Raw genomic sequence first — 23835 nt, 5'->3', positions numbered from 1 at the left:
AAGTACAGTCGGATAAAATACTTATTTTTGAAATAGTTTTGATTTTTGTTTCTTGGGCTATATTGTTCTTCCTTTGGATAGCATGTACAAGGACAGAATTAAGCCCCATTAGGACTGTATCATATACATATAACTGCTTAGCTGGCTAATCCACTCAGGGCACCAGAATCTTGAGTCTAATTTTATAAGGTGGTTTCCATTCATCCCATAACAAAATATGGAGGGTGATTTAATTGGGAAATATTATCTCTCTTTTGTCCTTTCCTATTAGAACTACATAAAATTCCATCTACACACATATAATGAGTTGTAAAGTAATTCAGTGGCTCTTGGCCTATTTGCAGTTCTAATTACCATGGAGCTGATAATCTCTAAGCATGTAATAAGGGACTAGTCCCGCTGTTCTCTGAATTCTCTTGTTTGGGTGTGCTCTGATGTCTACTTCTTTGTTTGGGTCCTAATTATTTATTTCTCCCTTTGCTCATGGGACACCCATTGGCAATTGATTTCCATAGAAGCTGCATTTTACTCCTACAGGTTCTGTGCAATGCTAGCATCCTAGTTTTCATATTATCAAATATAGCCGTGGGCTCTTGAAGCCTCTACTCTTTACCTCAGGGATGTGGCTGTGCCCTCTGTCACCCATGTCCTCTCTGTGACATCAGTATTATCTTGGGTGCTATTGAGATGCAAGGGCATTTCAAAACCTCTTCATTGGAAAAAGTCATTTTCTGCCTGGAGATTTTATAGAAGTTGTGCTGCAATCTAACATGAGCCAATGTAGGGTTATTCACAATTATGAGGTTCTTTCTTGGTTGATAGTGGGAAGTCTCCAGTAGCTTAGAGGGGTTTGGGAGCTATAGGTATCCCCCTTATAGTCTTACCACCACAAGCAGCAAGTGACAATGAAAAATTCTTCCATGTAGGATCAAGATATATTAGCATGCATGCACAAAAACCATGGAATTTGTTCAGTAATACTGATTCAGTTCAGGTCTCTGACCATTTCATTGTTCTAACATCACTGTATGTAATTATTTGAGATGGATGTGACCTCATTCTAAAGCAGCAATAACTTAATGTTTTGCTTGGGACAAATGTCAAAATTCTTAGGTAGTTATGACGGTTAATTTTATCTATTAGTTTGATTGGACTTTGGGGTGCCCAGATACTTGTTCATACATTATCCTCAGTGTTTCTGTGAGGGTGTTTCTGGATGAATTTAACCATTAAATGGATAGAGTAAAGCAGATTGTTTTTCCTAATGTAGGTGGGCTTTTTGTTGTTGTTTTTGTTAAAGCAGCATTATATATCATATTATTTGGGGGGGGGGGCTACAGTATACTTTATTGATGGTACATGACAAGGTAGGGTTCCCCAAGCCCCTCCCCTTCCTCGGGGTCTGGGATGTAAATTGAAGGTCGGGAGATTCTCAGTGTGTTGGGGGATTAAATTGGGGCAGGGACTCCCCAGCAGCTGAGGACCTCTCTCTTCCTCTTGTTCTTGCTGTGGCTGGTAGTCCAGGAGGCTCTTACTCCTTGGAGGCCATGTGGGCCATGAGGTCCACCATCCAGTTGCTATAGCCGAATTCATTGTCATACCAGGAAATGAGCTTGATGAAGTGGTCATTGAGGGCAATGCTAGCCTCGATGTCAAAGGTGGAAGAGTAGGTGTCACTGTTGAAGTCGCAGGAGACAACCTGGTCCTCAGTGTAGCCCAGGATGCCCTTGAGGGGGCCCTCTAATGCCTTCTTCAGCACCTTCTTTATGTCATCATATTTGGCAGCTTTCTCCAGGTGGCAGGTCAGATCCACAACTGACACGTTGTGGGTGGGGACACGGAAGGCCATTCCAGTGAGCTTCCCATTCAGCTCAGGGATGACCTTGCCCACAGCCTTGGTGGCACCAGTGGAAGCAGGGATGATGTTCTGGGCAGCCCCTCGGCCATCATGCACAGCTTCCCAGAGGGGCCATCCATGGTCTTTGGGGTGACAGTGATGGCATGGACGGTGGTCATGAGGACCTCCACGATGCCAAAGTGGTCATGGATGACTTTGGCCAGAGGAGCCAAGAAGTTGGTCGTGCAGGTGGCATTGCTGGCAATCTTGAGGGAGTTGTCATACTTCTTGTGGTTCACGCCCATCACAAACATGGGGGCATCAGCAGAAGGAGCAGAGATGATGACCCTCTTGGTGCTGCCTTTCAAGTGAGCCCCAGCCTTCTCCATGGTGATAAAGACCCCAGTGGACTCCACAACATACTCAGCACAAGCATCACCCCATTTGATGTTGGCGAGATCTTACTCCTGGAAGATGGAGATGGACTTCCCTTTGATGACAAGTTTCCCATTCTCAGCCTTGACCATGCCATGGGATTTGCCGTTGGTAGAATCATACTGGAACATGTACACCATGTAGTTGAGGTCAATGAAGGGGTCATTGATGGTGACAATATCCACTTTGCCAGAGTTAAAAGCAGCCTTGGTGACCAAGCACCCAATATGGCCAAATCCATTCACTCTGACCTTCACCATTGTGTCTTGGGGACACGACTGGCACTGCACCAGAAGATGCAGCTGTCTGTCGAACGGGGAGGAACAGAGTCTATATGTCGTATTCTTATAATAAGGTAACATAGGGAAAAAGAAAATGCTAAAAAATCATAAAAAAATACATCTGCAGTATTGTACTATATTTATCAAAAAACAATTAGTATAAGTGAGCCTGTGTAGTTCCAACTGGTGGTGTTCAAGGATCAGTTCTAGTTGAGAACAGTATGTACCAGACATTGGCAACAAAGTCCAAGGCACACCATCCCTACCTTCAGTGAATTAGGAGTCAAATAGGACACAGATCCTGAACAGTTACAAGGGAATTGATTACTCTGAAAAAGGAAGTATAGGATGATATGGGAACATATAAACAGAGACCTAATTAATTATATGGGGAAGGGATAAGCCTAGATCCAGCACTTGCCCTCCCAATCAGTTGAAGGCCTGAATAGAGCAAACAAACCGACCTTTCCCCAGAAAATAGGGAATTCCTTCTGCCTAACTATCTCTAAAGAGAGACACTGGTTTTATCTTGACCTTAGATTTAAACTGAAACATCAGGGCAGCCCCGGTGGTGCAGTGGTTTAGCGCTGCCTGCAGCCCAGAGCGTGATCCTGGAGACCCAGGATCAAGTCTTGCATTGGGCTCCCTGCATGGAGCCTGCTTCTCCCTCTGCCTGTGTCTCTGCCTCTCTCCCCCTCTCTCTCTCTGAATGAATAAATAAATAAATCTTAAAAAAAAAAAAAAAAACTGAAACATCAGCTCTGTCTGGGTTTCAGGCCAGCCAGCCTTCAGACTAGAACTTACATCATCGGCTTTCCTGGATCTCTAGCTTGTCCACTACAGATCTTGGATCTGGCCAGCCTCTGTAATTGCTTTTAGCCAATTCTTTATGATAATTATATATTTAATATCCTATTGGTTCTATTTCTCTGGAGAATGCTAATACAGTGGTAAAATACAGATCGAATTTCAGAATCCTAAATCTAAGATTATATCCTATAGGACTGAGACTATTGGGTGTGCTGATTCTTATTCTCCATTCTTACAAAAGGTTTGGAGTGAGACATGTCACCATGAACAATAACTCTCTCCACACCCATCTTAAATGCCACTTGGTTCACTGATGAAAGCACATTTTATCATCCAATATGTTAGCTTTTAAGGGCTCTGATGTTGATTGAGGACAAAAACACAAAGCTTCTGGACTAGGAATGAACATAGTTACAGGCTACTATAGTCCAGTCAAAGAACTTGAAATGTTCACTCAGCACCCCTAAGTTAAAGATTAAAAACAATACACACTTACTGTCTGTGCTATTTTAAAATCAAGTACAGTCAATATAACATAAGCATCTTCTTACCACAAGTACATCAGCAGCAAAACCCTTCATATATAATCCATTAATTTCCTCTCAGTGGCAGGAACTTGAGGCCCTCCTGTCTTATTAGTCCACGTCCCATATTATGGAACTATCCAAGAAGTATGACCTTTCATATTTTGTATAAGACCAAATCTTCAGATCAGGCTTTACTATCACCACTTTTAAAAGCATTTAGAGACAGATGTCTTAATGTCACACAAATATGTATTCACATCTCAGCTCACAACCTTTTCTGAAGATAAACTGTTTTATTGCCCAAGTATCATGTATCTGGCAACATTTCATGGAAGCAAATTTCATGGTGCCTGGGATCCTTTGAATATATGAATTTACAGATACAAAACCAACATTCACTCCATATTATTCTAACCTCAGTTGGTTAGCTCTTTCTTTAAAATGATTCCAATTCCTTATTTATTTATTTATTTATTTATTTATTTATTTTTTATTTATTTATTTATTTATTTATTTATTTATTTATTTATTTATTTATTTATTTATTTTACAGAGAGAGTGTGTGAGCAGGGAGGTAGGGGAGGGGTAGAAGGAAAGAGGGAGAATCTCAAGCAGGCTCCATGCTCAGCACAGAGCCCAAGATCATGACCCAAGCTGAAATTAGAGTTAGATGCTTAACCTACTTAGCCACCCAAGTGCCCAAAATGATTCCAATTCCTAAACATCCTCCTTGATATTTATTCCTTTGAGTAAGGAAATAACATATACTTCTCTGTCTCTTTATGTTGTTTTTTTTAAAAAAAAAAAAAAAAAAAAACAGAACCTGGAGCTGCTGTATTTTGCCTCCTGTGAAACCCTAGCATATAGATTAGATCAACTTGGAACTAAAACTCTCTTCCCTTTTGATAATAGCCTTTGTATTTTAACATAACCCTTGCTGATAACCTTCTGATATTGACTCAGTTTAGCAATGCCATCAAGGCACTTAGTCTGATTATTGCTAACCACCCACAGTGCTAACTGAACTGTTTTTCAGCCTCAAATGCAGTGACCAATATAAATTCCAAATATGTGAAAAAATACTACTTCAAGCCAAAGTCCATATCCAAATAAAGCATCTCTCCTATCAATTTGGCATTCAACACAGGAAAGCAGCAAATTAAAGACTTTCCAGATCTAACCTGAGTGCTTCTGGGGAACAATTGGTTCCTTTCTCATTTATCCTTCTCATTTCCTATCAGGCTATCAGGAAAGCTTCCCTCCATTTTGAATTTTAAGGTATAATAGCAATACACTTCTTAAGCTCACAACTCATCTGTCCTAAAATTTGGACCATTTTTCTTGAATTCAGTCTGAAATGGAAGCATCAGGCATTTACTCCCCAACTTCAGTCAACTAATGTGCAAAATAGTTTTCATAATTCCTTAATAAACAAGCCAATTAGCTAGAATAGGCCAAGCAGTTATTTGAGTAATTTCCTGTTATCTGATTAAATTTAGCAGCCTGTTTAATTTGCTATTTCCAGGGCTTTTTTTTTTTTTTTTTTTTGAGTAGGTTCTTTTCTGGTAGGTCAGAATTAACTAATAATCTCTATGGACTTATTGGATAGACTGCTCTAGCACTTCCTAGATTTGATGACCCAAACTGTAGGAGAGGAAACAGAGAGATATGATGATTAATTTCACTCTTGCATCCTCTTCCTCCTTCTGTCCAGAATGATTTTGGAAGCCCTTGCCAAATCCAGAGAGGCACTACAGGCTATGAAGGCCAGGCAGTTTTCTTTTGGCAAGTTTTAGTAGTACTCCATAGGCCTGGATACCTGGAGGGTAAGAGAAGGGGTAGGGCTGCAGGTTCAGACTACCTTCAGGGAAAAGTACATTGAATCTAAATTCCTTGGGAAGAAGAGAGCATAGTAGAAGTGTCTGTGGTAGCAGGGAAGAAGTTAGAGGCAGAAGACAAAGAGCACAATGGCATAGGGAAACTTGGCATCATTCCTGTCACCCCAAAAGTAGCAGGGCTGAACTGGTTGGTAGAGATTAGAGCAACTGGTTGTAGGAGCAGCTGATGAAGTGCCTGCTTAACCATCAGATCAGTAGCTGCCTGTGCATTGTGATAAGGAAATGCAAATGCCATGGGGTTCAAGGGGGGAGAATAATGGTGCATCTTCAACGGACAAGTTGTAATTGTCCTGTAGGACTGGTGAAAGACCAGCCTCCCAAAGAATAACACTTCAAAAAATACCAGGAGGAAACCTCAGGGTTTCTAAGCTGCTTAGAAATCTATGTACTCTTTCAGTGTCATTACAGGAGCACTCAGCCCTGCAGGGTTTGCCGGTGTTAAGTGACTGAGCGGGAGGAGCTGAACAAAGGGACGGGTAACAGGCTGAATTTCCAGGTCAGCACTTGGGAAGGCATATTTAAGGCTGGTTTGCTTCTTTCTTAAAGCAGTACTGGTAACTGTTCAGAAGAGCTCTCTGGAGTCATGTAGATTCACATTCTAGCTCTGTGACCCACTGTGTGACCCTAAGTAACAATTGCTTGGCCTTGGTTTACTTAAGCCTTAAAATGAAGAAACCAATGTTGAGAGGTAAAAGGAATGATTGGAATGGAGGAGGCTTGGACCAGTACCTGGAGCCAACTGCTGGATAACAAATTTTTGTTGGGATTTCTCATGGCTCCCATGTGCTGCCTAGGCTGAAAGAAAAAGCCTTTAGAATTCAATGCTTTCTCTTGACAATGAGAATGAACATGATCAGATGGCTCCTTTCTGTGTGCCTTTTTAGGTGGGGGATTTGGGTGGAGATCATAGGAAGGAAGTTGCCAATGAGACCTCCAGGGCATGATGACAGCCGTGGACGTCTACTTAGAAGACAGTGACAGCCTCTCACACAGATGGGAGTAAGAGTTTACTGCTGTTTTGTTGTCTTTCCATATTTGACTGAGGCAAAAAAAAAAAAAAAAAAAGCCTCCTGATGTCCACTCTTGGCATTTTCATCACATTGCCAGTTCCAGATGTCACAATGGGATAACTTGGTGGTGCTAAGCTATTTCCAGAAATCTGTTTCTGGGAAAATGGTTTTCAAATGAAAGAGGCCAAGCACCTTACACAGCTAAACTATTACAGGTATTGTGAAGGGTCAAAATCTTTTGCTAAGTTAATGAAGTAGTAGTCTTCTGCCTACAGCTTACAACACCTTGTCAGTTCAATTTACTTTCTTGCCCATTTTCTCTTCCGATGCAAGCAAGGCTGTTGAAACCAAGCTTCATTTTTTTTTTTTTTTTTTTTTTTTTGTTGAGGCGTCTGTTTTATATTCATTTAGTTACTGTGTGGCATTTTTATGTTCTGAAAACCACAATTGCTGTCATGAAATGACCCTGAGGTAATGAACCATGAATTATCTTTAAAACCTGGTAAAGGATTTTGAAGTTATAAACAAGGAAAATAATTTGCAGACACTGTTATTTCCACATCAGATTTACCTAAAGAGATGATTTTATGGCAAGATCGATTTATTATATAAATCATTGTAAAGATGGTGAATGGGTATTCCAATTTTTATGTACTTTGCTTTCAAATTGGGAGAGAACTGGAGGTGGAAGTTGTTGGGGGAAAGCTCCAAAATCAAGTTCACAAAAGAATTAGAGAAATAATTTTAAAGTAAGCAAGCACCTTTAAGACTCGTGTCATGTTTAGTGTAAGAAATGGAGAAATTGCTTTAAGTCTGATATAGAATAAAATTTTTAAAAGTGCAAGTATTACATACATACAAATTGACATTTTATACCAGCAAGTACTATGTCATGCTATGAAAATCACTGGGATCAAGATGTACCAAGAAGAGCTTCCTTTTTTGTATCTTTTTTCACCAGTGATATGTTACCATTTTGTAATAGACTCTCTAAAGAGAGCACCAACCAGTATATATAATGTGTATCTACACACATATATATGTTTACACATATGAGTGTGTGTGCATAGCCAGTTCACTGACAGTATGAGTCATTATATTTGTCTGCTAAACTGATTCCTCTTTATATTTTACATAATTTCAGTAGCTTAAACACTTGGGATGGTGGGAAAGAGAGAATAAAATAACTGATTTTTCAAAAATGCGATATATATTTAAAGATGGATTAAATGGAAAAGTAAAGAGAAGACAAAATAGAGGTAAAGAAAAACTAAGAGAAGAGATAAAAGCAGAGGAGAAGAGTAGAGTAAGAAGGAAAGTAATCGGGTGCTGAAGAAAAAGAATCAAATTAGGGAAAGGAACTAAAAAAGAATTGGAGGCAGTATCTCAATTATCTATGAATAAGAGGCTCAGAAATAATTCCCTGAGGGAGACCTCTTCTTAAAGAATAGGAAAAAAAGAAGAGAATGCTACAGATCCTCTTAGGATTGAAGACACAATGGAAAGATGAAATATTGCCAATCATCAACTAAAAGTACAGGAAAGCAGACTTGAAAATGTCCTTAAAAATGATCATTTCTTAGAGTCCATCTCTTAAACATAATTTGCTTCCTTTTTATTTATTTTTTTCCCCTATGGCTGTGTAACTGTTGGAGATTGAATTTGCCCACCTGGCTTCCTGTAATTTACATTGGGGATTTATAATCTACTCTCACAGTTAAATCTGAAGCCAGGCATTAGCAGGCATTGGGCCTGCTGCTAAAAGGTATCTGAGTCCAAGTTTCTGTGATTTTTCTTGGCTTTTCATTAATGGTCTTAAGCTGGCTGCTCCAGCATCAGCTCTCATACTCGCACCAGACAGAAGGAGATGGTAAAGGGTAAAAGGGCATAAATGTGCTGAGTCTACTCATTTTAAAGGAGATTTTCAGGAAGATCTATCAGCTATTTGTACTTCTATCTACTTGGCCAAAATTGCATTACTTGGCCTTTGCTGTTTGAGAGAGGGACAAGGTAGTGTAGGTTTTTAAAACTGAGCCCTTTGGTGCTGCCCACACAATCGGGATGTCAGTAATGAAGGGGAGAAGACTGAACCTTTTGAATTAAGTAAGTTAAATTCACTGAAATTATATAAAATAATAGGACTGTTTTTTTTTTTACCATTTCTTTGATATTAAAGTATTATATGCTTTTAGTGAATACCTATGCTTTAGGATGATTTGTTTTTTATAAGACATAACTTAAACAAAGACAACTCAGTGTTTAATAATGACTACATTTTCTTTTCTTTTAATATACTCCAAATAATCACTAGGGGAAATCGAAAACTTAAATGCAAGTGAATAAACTGTTTAGATGAATAAAATCAACATGAATAAAAAAAAGATGAAAATACTTCTTGCATTAGCGGTATGGATGTCCACAGTCTCTGGAAATGTTTAGGGATTATTTGTAAGCAAAATTCCTTATTAAAATAATAGTAATGTTTGGCAGCTTATAGAGGGATATTAGGACTATGAATTGGAATAATTTGGCTGCAAAAAGAAAAAGTCTGAAATAACAGTGAGATAAAAATACATAAGAAGTAGGTAGGCCAGTCTCACTGGATGGTTTGATGAATTACTCAGCCACCTAACTCCTTCTAGGTTTCTGCTCAAGTATCTTCACTACAGGGCTTCTATCTTCAAGTTTCTTTCTTGACAAATATGAATTCTAAGGTTCAAGCCATCTTGTCTTCAATACAGATCACAAGAAAAGTGGAAAGAAGGATAGAGGCTGTGGAGCTGAATTAGCACTCCCCACCTGCAACTTTGCTGGAAGCTCTGTCCCACACTCCAATGTCTTATGGTCAGGGACATAATCACACACCCCTACCTTGTGGAAAAGAAAGCTGGAAAAAAGAATGGAAAATCGATTATATTGTCACACTAAATACAAATTTAGGGTTCGGTTTTTATGGAAGTAATGGAAAAATAGATGGGTGGCAATTAGCAGCATCTGCCACAGCAAGTGAAACTACTTCCAGCAATTTGCAGGGCTCTTAACACACAATAAATAGAGCAATGGCCACTCGGCCAAATTCCTGAATAGAAATAGCAGCTCTATGGCACACATAATACAGTAACAACAAAGAAAAAGGATTTGGGTTGCATACTGTAACATAGGTACCTTTGCAGCTCTGCTCCTGTCTTCTGCTCCTGCTCAGGTGAGGTGCGGCATTTGGTGACTTCTCCTACAAATCCCGTATATTCAACCTTAGATGATTTGCTGAGTAATAAAGATGTCAGGTAAGGTTTGTGCAGGGAAAGAGATGATTACTTTGCACATAATGTAGGAAGTATGCCTGTATGCCATATCAAACCACTTGGTCGTCCTTTATGGGTCTTTTACCTTTGGTAGCCATACCTCTACCCTCTTGTCTAAGCCTTGCTTCTTCAGAAGCTCCTCCTGCCTTCTATTTAGGCCAAACCCTAACTCAAATTCTCAGAGCCTTCATATCTTATCCATGGAAACACCAACAATGAATCCAGAAGTCCCCTGCCCCACACTGCCCCATCCACCAAGTGAAGACCATATGGTATCCCTTACTATCATTACATATTGAATAATTATTATTAGGTTTAGCAGGATTCTGAATTCTTAGCAGAGTACAAAAATATATAAACTGGTGTCTTGGGGCTCTAGGAGTTTGAGCTCTAGTGTAATGTAGAATGTAAATTCCATGAGGACTAAAGTTGTTCTGCTTGGCTACCAGTGAGAACTATGGCTACCAGTGAGAACCAGTGAGGAAAATCATGAGCAAGCATTGACTTTATTTCGCATGGGGCCCAACATACCTTCTCTGCAGCTATGTGTTCTCTCCCTGGTGGCTGCTTTCAACAAATGTTATTCCAGAGTCTTTTCTGCTTGCATTTTTCCAGCTGCTTTTGTAATGAACACTAAAAAAAGAAATTTGATTATTTTTTTCAATAGGAACAGAAAGTGTGTGCTCCCCACAGGGCTAATAGAAACAGCTACCATTGAGGTGCCTCTGTGGCTCAGTCAGCTAAATACCCCCCTCTTAAAAAATAAATAAATAAATAAATAAATAAATAAATAAATAAATAAATACTCCCCTCTTGATTTCAGCTTAGGCCATGATCTCAGGGTTATGAGATGGAGCCCTACATTGGGCTCTGCACTCAGCAGGGAGACTTCGTGAGGTTCCTTCCCTCAGCCCCTCCCCCTGCTCACATTGGCTTCCCACAAGTTCTCTCTCTCAAATCTTAAAAAGCAGCTATCACTTATTATACTTTACTGTGTGCCAAGAGCAGAATGCTAGGTGCCTGCCTTCTAGATATTATTTCATCCTTTATACAGGGCTTTAAGCTAGTTACCTTTTTTAAATTTAATTTTAAAATTTAAGTAGAGTTGACATACAATATTATTGGTTTCAGATGTACAATATATTGATTTGACATATATGCACATTACAAAATGATCAACATGAAAGGTCTAGTCACCATCTGTCACTATACATAGCTATTCAATATTATTGACTATGTTTTCTATGTTGTATTCTATATTCCTGTGACTTATTTTATAACTGGAAGTTTGTACCTCTTAATCCCCTTCACCTATTTAGCCCATCCTCCCTCACTTCCTCCCTTCTAGCACCTACCAGGTCTTTGAATACATGAGTCCATTTCAGTTTTGTTTTGGGGATTCATTTGTTTTTATTTTTTAAAAGATTTTATTTATTCATGAGACACAGAGAGAGAGTCAGAGACACAGACAGAGGGGAGCAGGCTCCTTGCAGCGACCCTGGTGCAAAACTCAATTCAGGGACCCCGGGATCACGCCCTGAACCAAAGGCAGATAGTCAACCGTCAAGCCACCCAGGCATCCCTGTTTTGATTTTTTAATTTCACATATAAATGAAACAATGTATAGTATTTGTCTTTCTCTGACTTATTTAACCTAGCATAATACCCTCTAGGTCCATTCATGTTATAGCAAATAACAAGATTTTATTCTTTCTTATGTCTGAGTAATAGTCCATTGTATATCCCCATGTATACATATACCATATCATCTTTATCCATTCATCCATCAGTGGACACTTAGGTTGCTTCCAAATCTTGGCTATTGTAAATAATGTTACTGTAAATGTCTTTCGAATTAGTGTTTTCATTTTCTTCAGGTAAATACTCAGAAGTGGAATTTCTGGATTTTGATATTTCTATTTTTAAATTTTTGAGAAACCTCCATAATATTTCCACAGCAGCTGCACCAATTTTTTTTTAAAGATTTTATTTATTTATTAAAGACAGAGAGAGAGAGAGGCAGAGACACAGGCAAAGGGAGAAGCAGGCTCCATGCAGGGAGCCTAAGGTGGGACTCAATCCCGAGTCTCCAGGATCAGGCCCTGGGATGAAGGCGGTGCTAGACCACTGAGCCACCGGGGCTACCCTGCACCAATTTATAGTCCCACCAACAGTGCATGAGGGTTAGCTTTCCTCCACATCCTTGCCAATATTTGTTATTTCTTGCTGTGGTTTTTTTTTTGTTGCTAGTCATTCTGGTAGGTATGAGGTGATATATCATTGTGGTTTTGATTTGCATTTTCCCAAAGATGCTATTGAATATCTTTTCATATGTCTGTGACCATCTGTATGTTTTCTTTGGGAGGAAAAAAGTCTATTTAGGTCCTGTACCATTTGTTTTAATTGGATTTTTTTAGTGTGGAGTTGTAAAAGTCCCTTATATATTTTTGTTATTAACCCCTTATCAAATATATCATTTGCAAATATATTATTCCATTCAGTAGGTTGCCTTTTTGTACTTATAAATGTTTTCCTTTGCTGTGCAAAAACCTTTTAGTTTGATTTAGTCCTTATTATTTGTTTTTTATTTAGTTGTCCTTTCTGAGTAGACAGATCCAAAGATTACTGCTAAGACCAAAGACAAAGAGCTTATATTTAGGTGTTTTATGGTTTTGGGTCTAAGATTTAGATCTTTAATCCATCTTGAGTTCATTTGGTATATGAAGTACAGAAGTAGTCCAGTTTCATTCATTTGCATGTAGCTCTCAAGTTTTCCCAACACCATTTAAGGAAGAGACTGTCCTTCCCCCTTTTGTATATTCTTGTTTCTTTTCCAATATGTTAATTGATCATGAGTTTTTTTTCTAGGCTCTCTGTTTGGTTCCATTGATCTATGTGTGTACGTGCCAGTACTATACTCTTTTGATTACTATAGATTTGCAATATAGTTTGAAATCTGGGATTGTGATACCTCCAGACTTTGTTCTTTCTCAAGATTGGTTTGGTGATTTGGGGTCTTCTGTGGTTCCATACAAATTTTAGGATTCTTTGTTCTTGTTCTGTGAAAAATGCCATTGGTATTGTGATAGGAATTGCTTGAATCTTAGATTGCCTTGGGTAATATACAGACAATATATAGACAATATAACAATACTCTTCCAATCCCCGAGTATGATATATCTTTCTGTTTATTTGTGTCATCCTCACTTTCTTTCACCAATGTCTTACATAATTATATTCTTATATTCGGAGTACCAGTCTTTCACCTGTTGGCTAAATTTATTCTAAATATTTTATACTTGTTGATGCAATCATATTATTTTCTAAATTTCTACTTTTGACAGTTCACTATTAGCATATAGAAATGCAACAAATTTCTGTATATTCTATATTCTGCAACTTTACTGAGTTTATTAGTACAAAAAATTTTTTGATGTCTTTTGGGTTTTCTGTATATGGTATCCTGTCATTTGCAAATACTGACAGTTTTACTTCATCCTTTCCAATTTTGGTGCCTTTCATTTCATTTTCTTGTCTGATTGCTATAGCTAGTAATTCCAGTACTATGTTCAATAAAAGTGGCATGAGTGGGAATTCTTGTCTTGTCCCTGATCTTAGAAAAAAAATCTTTCAGCTTTCCATCATTGAGTATGTAGCAATGTGTTTGTTAAATATGGCTTATATTATATTGAGGTATGCCCCTTTTATATCCACTTGTTGAGAGTTTTTATTGTGAATGGATGTTGAATTTTCTCAAATTCTTTTTCTGCACCTAGTGAGATGATTTTATGATTTTTGTGCTAGCCTGATAGAATAAATTTGGAAGCATCCTTAGCTCTTCAATATTTTTGGAATAGTTTGAGAAGGATAGATATTAACTCTTCTTTAAATGTTTAGTAAATTCACCTATGAAGCCATCTACTCCTGGACTTTTATTTTCTGGGACTTTTTGATTACTGATTTAATTTCATTTCTAGTAATATGTTCAGACTTTCTATTTTTCACTAATGCAGTGGGAGAAGATTGCATGTGGTTTTCCAATTTGTTTGCATGTAATTATTTATAAAAGTTTCATAATCTTGTGTATTTTTGTGGTGTCAGGTATGACTTTTATTTCATTTCTGATTTTATTTATTTGAGTTTCCTTTTTCTTGATGAGTCTGGCTAAAGTTTTATCAATTTTATTTATATGCTCAAAGAACCAGCTCTTCTCTAATTTTTTGTCTCTATTTTCATTCTCATCTTTATTCTTTCCCTCCTTCTGCTAACTTTGGACTTTTTTCATTCTCCCTTAGCCAGTTCCTTTAGGTATAAAGTTAGATTTTTTTTTTTTTGAGATTTCTCTTATTTCTTGAGGTAGGCCTGTATTGATATAAATTTCCCTCTTAACTCTGTTTTTCCTGAGTCTCATAGATTTGGGAATGTTGTGTTTTTGTTTTTATTTTCATTTGTCTCTTGGTAACTTTTTATTTCTTTGATTTCTTTGTTGACCCACTGGTTGTTTAGTAGCATGTTGTTTAGCTTCCATGTGTTTGTTTGTTTTCCTTTTTTCTTATAATTGATTTCTAGTTTCATACCATTGTGTTTGGAAAAGATGCTTGATATGATTTAGATATTAAATTTATTGAGATTTGTTGTGGTCTAACTTGTGATCTATCCTGGAGAATCTTTCACATGTACTTGAAAATAATATGTATTCTGCTGTTTTGGGTTGGAAATTTCTGTACATATCTGTTAAGTACATCTAGTCTAATGTGTTATTCAAGGCCAATGTTTCCTTATTGATTTTCTGTCTGGATTATCTATCCATTAACACAGGTGGGATATTAATGTCTTTTACTATTACCATATTACTGTCAATTTATCCCTTACATCTGTTAATATTTGCTTCATATATTTAGGTGCTTTCATGTGGGGTATACAGATATTTATAACTGCCATATCCTCTTGTTGAATTGATGCCTTTATCACTATGTAATAACTTTCTTTGTCTCTTGTTAGTCTTTGTTTTAAAGTTTATTTTGTCTGATATAAGTATTGTTACCGTAGCTTGTTTTTGTTTCCATTTGCATAGAATAACTTTGTCTCGGCTGGAAAAAGGAGCCTTGATTAAAATTTTATGTTTATACTAATACAGAAAAAAATTAAATCATAAACTATGTTTCATTATTTACATAGATTTTTTTTCTCTACTTGTGATAGTTTTATCATAGTTTTGATAGTTTAAACATTTCCGATGCAGTAATTCCTATCTTCCCTCTAAGAGCTTAAGAGTGAGGTACTTGCCTCTGTTCTCTACCTGGGCCGTCTATACCTTATTTAAAATAATTAAGAAGTCTGTGACTTATAAATGAAGAAGAAACTTAAATACATTATGTAACATCCCCAATGTTATGTAACTAGTAGCAGAACAGGAATTTAAAGTGAACTATCAAGCACAAATTTCATTCCTCCTAATCATTATTATATTAAGTCCTTTAGATTATTAGTATTAGGGCAGGCTCTCCCATAAACAAAAAATAAAACTTTGAATGAAGCAAACCTCAAGTGACCATATTACTTATTAGAAAGAATGTGCTGGTAAATGTTTAATGACTGGCTATCCAAAAAGCCCTCATTTTTAGCATTTGCTGATTTTTGTGATATGAATACTCCTTCCATGGCTGATGGTAAGCAATCAATCTGACAGCACTAAAAGAAGTTGAGAAAAGATATGCACAAAAGGCTGTCATTATCCACTGTGAGCCAGTACATCAGAGATTCCATGAAAATTACTAACAGTATCTATGCTTTGCTTTAACAATTAGATAATCTGTGAACTAAATAAGGTGTATGAGGTATAGAAAAGAGTTAGACTTTTCATTAAGGTCATTCAAAATTGAATCCTGGCCATACTACTAAAGAGCTGATAGTTAATATACATGTGTATATACCTATACACATATCACACAGTTTTTCTTTGTTTACCTATTGGCAGGCACTTAGGTTGTATCTATGTCTTAGCTATTGTAAGTAATGCTGCAATGAATATGGGGGTACTTATATCTTTTTTAGTTTGAATTTTTATTTCCTTCCAACAAATATCTAGCAGTGGAATTTCTTTAATAATTAGATAATTAATCTGTGGACTAAATAAGGTGTATGTGGTATGGGAAAGAGTTAGACCTAGCACTGAAATTACTGGATCATAGGTAATTCTGTTTTTAATTTTTTTGAGGGGACTCTACTGTTTTCCATAGTGGTTTTACCAATTTACATTCTTACCAAAAGCATACAAAGGTTGCCCTTTTTCCATGTGCTAATACTTGTTATTTCTTGTCTTTTTTGATAATAGCCATTCTAACAAGTATAAGTTAATATCTTATGGTTTTGATTTGCATTTCTCTGATGATAGTGATGATGGGCACTTTTTTTATATACCAATTATCCATCTGTATATCTTCCTTGGAAAAATGTCTATTCAGATCTCCTGCCCATTTTTTAATTGAATTGAGGTTTTTGTTTTGTTTTGTTTTTTGTTTTGCTATTAAGTTGTATGAATTTTTTAATGTATTTCAAATATCAACCCCAATCAGATCTATGATTTGCAAATGTGTTCTCCATTTGTTAAGTTACCTTTTCATTTTGTTGATGGTTTCCCTTGCTGTGAGGAAGCTTTCTAGTTTGATATAGTCCTACTTGTTAATTTTTGCTTTTGTTGCCTTTGCTTTTGGTGTCAAATCCAAAAAAATTATCATGAAGACCAACATCAAGGATGCTTTTCTAGGGGTTTGATGGTTTCAGAGCTTACATGCAAGTCTTTAATCCATTTTGAGGTGATGTTTGTGTATTGTATAAGAGAATGGCCCAGTTTCATCCTAATTTTTAAAAATATCTTCCTTTAAAGCACCAATAAAACCAGTGCTGGATTAGGCCAGGTCTGATAATCTGCTATGAGTTTGCAGCTTCTGAATTAGTGAATGAGGAGGGCTTGGGTAGCAGATAAAGTAGAAAAGGGAGCCTGAACAAGAAGATATAGAGACAGGAATAATGAAGAAAGGGGCATTTGGGGCATAGTTTAGGCAGAGTAGGAAGTCTGCTGCTGGAGAGAAGTACTCTTAAAATAGATAAACTTGGATCAGTATCATTGGGAAAAATTGAGCATGGTCTAGAATTCCAAGAAATATGATATTTCTTCTGTAAAAAATGAAGAATTTTTATCATAGAAAGTGATATAATTAATCTGGTAGTTGTAGATGAATATAAGAATAGAAAAGCAATACATGTGTTTTTTGGGGTTTGTTTTTGGTTTATCTTATTTTGTTTTATTAGAGCCTCATCTTTGGGGCACCTGGGTGGTGCAGTCAGTTAAGCTTTCAACTCTTGGTTTCAGCTCAGGTTGTGATTTCCGGATCCTGGGATTGAGCCCTGTGTTGGGCTCCACACTCAGTGCAGAGTCTGCTTAAGACTCCCCCCTCCCACTCCCTCTGCTGCTCCCCCCTATACACTCTGTCTCTAAAATAAATAAATAAATCTTTTTTTTTTTTAATTTTTAAAGCTTCATCCTTGGTGCCAGGCTGTCAGGGTTTGTATCTGATTCACCATTTTATAATTCTGCTACTGTGAAGAAATGTTATCTTTCTGGGTCTCATGATAATACAATTATTGTGAAGATTAAATGAATTACTGATTATGAAGTGTTAAGGTAGTGCCAAGCACTTAGGAAGCATTCAAAGCAACGTTAACTGTTATCCTCAGTGTTCAGATAAAGGAAAGGAGCAGCAGAAACATTGGTTAAGAAGATACTAGAAAATGCAGATGCAAATTGTTTAATGAAAGAATCAGACATTTGATAGCTTTAAAAAGAAAGTGTAAAAGTAAAGACTGAGGTCTTTTGTTTTGTTTTGTTTTTTGTTTTTTAACTTGACTAATAAGAAAAATGTCCCACCTTGACAAAAATAAGGAATTCTAAAGAATCTTGTGATCAGGAGTAAATGAGTTCAGCTTCACATGTGAGTAGAATTTGAGATAAAATATAAATATGTGCTGTCAGCAGTTAAAGATATGGGACAAGAGGTAGATTGTAATTTGAATATGGTACATTTACTGAATAGTGAATGATGTGCAGCATTTTATGTTCAGTGCTTTGGAAAAAAACAGAAATGCAAAACAAAATCTAGGTCATTCATCAAACAATATGCAGTTTATTTAACACAGAAAATCAGACAAGGAAAATTAGATAAGGATGACCATTCCACCAGGTAAGCACTAAAGAAATGGTGGCAACAGTGCTCTGGATGTTCACAGAAGAGAAAGATAATGTTGGATATGGAGTAACATCGGAGGCTTTGAAAAAGGCTTTCTACAGGATGCAGTGATGTGGTACAGAGTTGGAGGGGAAAAAGTAATCTTGAGAAAACAGGTACTGTGGAATGTATGGGGCATATTGGGGAACCAGGTTCCAGTTACTTTGGCTGGAATATGGGGTTTCTTTGGATCTACACATTGTTAAAGCAGAAAAAAATGGTTAGGAATATATTACAGAAGGTCTTTAAAAGTATGGATTTGGATTTACTTACTTATTCATGAGAGACACAGAGAGAGGCAGAGACACAGGCAGAGGGAGAAGCAGGCTCCTAGCAGGGAGCTCGATGTGGGACTCAATCCCAGGACTCCGGGATCACACCCTGAGCCAAAGGCAGATGCTCAACTGCTGAGACATCCAGGTGTCCCATACAGAAGGTCTTAATGTCAGGATGATGACTTTTTTTTTAAGGCATAAGGTGAAGAGTGGGCACTGAGCATTTTGGCAGTGCAGTAATACACGGATTCTCTGCTTTTGAAAGAATGCCATTTTCAAATAGGACTGAGTAGATAGAAAAGGCAGATAATTACATGAGATACAATCTACATGATTTAGCATGGACTATGTGAAGATAGTGAGTTGAAGGAGATGAGATGTGCATTTAAGGAAAACAGCACAGTTGGGCAAAGCAGCTGGTGCCCAGGAAAACATCTGCAACTCAGAAAAGAGACTCAGCTTTAAATTGCAAATTTAATAATCACCTAGAAATCATTGTTGAAACCAGAAGGGAATGGGATTGTCAAAGGAGTAAAACCAGAAGCAGAGAAAGGGATTCAGGGTTAGAGACATGGGTGATGCATACACAGAAGGAATAGGAGGAAGAAGAAAACTTAGCAAAAAGGATAGCGATCCTGGAGACCCGGGATCGAATCCCACATCGGGCTCCTGGTGCATGGAGCCTGCTTCTCCCTCTGCCTATGTCTCTGCCTCTCTCTCTTTCTCTCTCTGTGACTATCATTAAAAAAAAAAAAAAAAAAAGCAAAAAGGATAGAAAAAAGTGTTCATCGATGTAAAGAAGGAGCCAAAATAGGTCACTGTCATGGAAAACAAAGATACAAGAATGCCAGGCAGCAGAGAGCCAAAATTATGACTGGAGTTGAGTTCCTGGGCCTCCTTCAAAGAAAAGGGAGTCTGAGGAAAAAGCACACTGAGCTCCATCCAATACTGGGGAAGACCCTACATTGTAGGGGACAGAATAGGAACAACCAGAAAGAAAGCAGAAGTCTAAAATATTCCCAACTACAACTAAAAATGCAATTGGATTTCTTGGAAACTTATCTATATAATATATCTCTACATAAATTATTTGGATTTTAAAAGTTATTTACTTCTAATGGAAATGTCTGGTTCTATGTAGACATATCTTGATAATATAAGTCCATTACACTAAGAAGCCATTCTGTAGTTCGAGATTTATCATCCTTGGCACTAATGACATTTTGGGCTATTGTGTCGTTTAGGACTGTTCCATGATTACAAGATGTTCAGTATCCCTAGCCTCTGCCCACTAGATGCCATAGCATCCCTCAGCAGTTGTGACAACCCCAAATTTCTTCAGTTATCAAATATTCTTTGAAGGGCAAGATTGTCCCCTCTCCCCTGCATTTGGGGAACCACTGCTATAGTTTAACAGTGGCCAGAGTAAGGTTGTTGTTGTTGTTGTTGCTTCTTATTTCCTGGAGAATAAAATTATAGTTACCAGATTTGTGACATAAAGATGTCATAGACACATACATAAACATATACATATATTGGCAGAAAGAAAAAGTTACGCTTTTAAGTATCTAACGAGTGGAAGAGGCTGAAGTTATAAAACCACAAAATAAATTAACCATTATATCTAAACAGATATGCCAGAGGGTAGTATTTCCATTTAGTGGCAAATACAATTAAGCAGACATTCAGTTTGAAGCAAATAAAATCCTCCATATATCTGGTGGCATCTTTACACTGATATAAATTGCAGTGAGAAGCAATTTGTATAAATCACTATTATTCCACAGAGAGATATATAGACCAAGCAAATCTAATGTGACAGATGTTATAAATGTCGTCATTATGGTTTTTCATTTCAATTCAAACAGTTCATAGACTTCCTCCACTGATTGTATTAAAGAGGGGATGGGATCTTCTCTTTTCAAAAAAGAAACAACCTTGTCACACAGTAAATTTGTTCACTCAAATTGAGCCTTTTACCTTCCTGTGGATAAAATGCGCTCTGCAATATGGTATTCAAAACAAATACCTTGGATCAGAAATAGTCTATATCTGAAATCACAGATCAAGACAAAACAAGAAAGACAAAAATCTAGTCTGTATGTAAACAATTTTAGATAAGTCTATGCAAAATAATGATTTTATATTTTTTCATATCAATAAATTTCAAAATGCACAATACAGGACCATATCAATGGTTTATAAAGGTCTCAATTCCTATATGTAGACACTATAAGAGCTGTCTTGTAGCAGAAGTTGGCAATTTCTTTTCATTCCCTCAAATGCAGTAGATGACGTAGAGCAAAATTTATCTGTCTGTATATGTAGGTTTGTAAGGCTATTTCATGAAAAATATTATTTCCCCCTAAGATCTTTCCTAAAATAACAGTATACTGCTATCTATTAGTGGTGAGTTGACTATGTAATCTTAACCATAAAATGCAGACTCTATTTTAAGATCTTCTCAGAATAGTAAGCTTAATACTTATAATATTTATATACATATTCCTGTATATAACATTTATGAATGTGATTTATTATATATAGAAAATAAAAATATAGCAACATTAAAGATTACTCTTTTGAATGAGCAGCTACCTATAAAACCAGTGTATCCTGGGGTTTAGTAGATAGTATAGACCGAATTGTATCCCCCTAAGAATTCATATACTGATGTCCTAACCCCCCAGTATGACTGTATTTGGAGACAGGGCCTATATTAAGATAATTAAGATTAAATGAGGTCTTAAGATTGAGGCCCTAATCCAATATGACTGGTGTATTTATAAGAGGAAGGGACACTAGGGAGGCATGCATGCCCAGAGAAAAGGCCATCTAAAAACCAAGGAGAGAGACCTCATGAGAAACCCAATCTACTGACCACTTAATGTTGGACTTCCAGCCTCTAGAACCATGAGAAAATAAATTTCTGTTGCGAAAGGCATCTAGTTTGTGCTTGTGATATTTTGTTACAGCAGCCCTAGAAGACGAATGTAATGTAATGTTTGCCCAAAGTTCCCAGAACTTTTATGCTCACTGCTCCCACCTCTTAGACATATAAGAACATACAGAATTCAAAAGATTCCTCCTCTGCAAATATCTCTCAAGTGCCTTATGAATATATATGCTTCTATGCACATATGAGAATTGAGTAAAACTTTGTCCTTGCCCAGTGGAATAGCAATGAATATAGCCTGTCAAGCCAGAGCTCTAAACCACTGGTTTTAAGGTTAGTTGCCCAGGAAAGTTTGGGCTGCTGTCTTCTCAGGGTATTGCCCCACAAAATGGTACTAGAAAATTTGACACAGCTGCCACTGTCTTGGAGGACTAGTTTGGAAAATGCTTTGCTGCCATCATATTCTAGATGTCGTTTCTACAGAAAAAAAAGGGGGGGGGGGCTGCTACCACATTTGTGGCAGTTGTGCATAGATCTAAAAGCAGCAGAGGCAAAAAAAAAACCCACCTAGCCACATGGAGCTTGTAATCTAATGAGAGAAGTAGAAATTCAGTAAATTATATTGTAGTTAAATAAGAGCATTTTCAGGTAACTGAAGTACATAATGTAATCATGGAGGCTGAAAAGGTTTCTCTAGAAGAAAGCTGAGACCAGAATGATGACTAAGTCAGTTATTTGGAGAATTAACCAGTGAACCATACCAGTGAAGATGTGAGGAAGCACCGAGCTGGGGAATCCCAGGCAATAGGATGCCTACATGCCACACAACAGGGCGCATGCACAAAGGGGCTGGACAGGCAGTGGGAGAAAAGGCTGGTGAAAATATATGCTCCAGTAGGGCAGGTGCAGAGCCCATGGAATATGAACCTTACAAACCACTGTTCGTGTCTGGCTAAAAGTGAAATCTACTTTGTGATGCTTCCAGATGATTAATTCTGCTATGCCAAATAATTTTGAAATAAATTACCTTGAAGCAATAATTTAATGTGTATTTTGGCAGTAATTGAGTGGTCAAATGAGATTAATTCGGTTGAATATATGAGAGTATTTCTTTGGAGCTGGTGCAGAAATTGCCTGTGTTTCATCTGTTGCTTGAAATAGATGCTGGTGGGTATTTGAAACACTTAAGCTAGAGTGTTAGCTCTAGCTCTAGCTCTAAACACTGGAGCTAGAGTGTGTTCAAAATATGCAAAACTCTGACTCCTGATAAGAGTCTTCACTTGCCCACATGGAATGGGTTGTCTCCTAGTTTGTTATAGCCCAGATGTCAGCTGTGTGAAGAATTACAGCTTCTGAGACTAATTCTTTGCCTAACTAGAGTTGCGCTGAGTTTGGGAGTTGAGACTTCTAATACTGACCTGCCTTATATGTTGTGCTCCCAGCTGAAAGGTGAAAGTATGTGATTGTCTTTGTGTTAAACTACTGCTTAGTCTTAGATATAAGAACTGTATCTTCAATAGCAGGTCAACAAAAGTAGTAAATATACTCTCAGTCCATGTTGTTACTAAATAAAGATTCCTGCTTACTTTTAAAATAATTTCCAAGTCAGAGTAGCTTTTGAAAGTTGTAACCAGCTGGTGCCTCAGCCCCAATCTATTATAACCCAGTCTGATAATTTCAGCAAATGAGTCTTAAATGCAAATGGCTCAACAATGCTTGTAGCCTATAATTTATTTCCAAGACACTTATTATTATCTACCCTAGAGCTGTTGAAATTGTTAAAGCTAGAAAAATAGTGATGCCTTTAAAAATGAAAACTAAGTAATTAGGGATGGCCCTCAAAATACCCTCCCGGTGATCACAGGATTCATAAAGCAAAGAAAACTGGTGAAATAAGACTTTAAGTCTTTATCCTTGTTGAGCTACCTGGTAAGCCTCTATAGTAAAGATTTAAACATTATGGGTAAAAGAAGTGCTGGTTGGCCCATATTTTATTCTCATGTATTTCCCACTCAACCCTACACTAACAAAAACCAATATTTTTCTCCCAGGCTACATGCATAGCATAACCTTGATAACATATATAGTCAATGCTCAGTAATAAGACCTATCCTGGGTATGATGCACAAGAGAACCATTTTCCCTCCAAGGGGAATACCATTTAATGGAAGAGAAGGAAATCTTCATAAATATAATACCAACTATGAACTGCAGGTGCTAAGAGTAAAGGATAAGAAGTACCATTAGACCAAGATTTGGTGCCCGTTGATCATTAAATA

The 23835-nt window shown here is 37.2% G+C and overlaps 1 pseudogene; it reads right to left on the bottom strand.

The window, feature by feature from the left end:
- Positions 1-1455: 1455 nt before the first annotated feature.
- LOC112909574 (glyceraldehyde-3-phosphate dehydrogenase pseudogene) lies at positions 1456-2532 on the bottom strand (annotated as a pseudogene).
- Positions 2533-23835: the final 21303 nt, after the last annotated feature.

Source organism: Vulpes vulpes, chromosome 5 (genome assembly GCF_048418805.1).
Source record: "Vulpes vulpes isolate BD-2025 chromosome 5, VulVul3, whole genome shotgun sequence".
NCBI classification, from domain to species: Eukaryota; Metazoa; Chordata; class Mammalia; order Carnivora; family Canidae; genus Vulpes; species Vulpes vulpes.
Note: the sequence above shows the minus strand (reverse complement) of the source record. Positions and strands in the feature narration are given on the sequence as shown.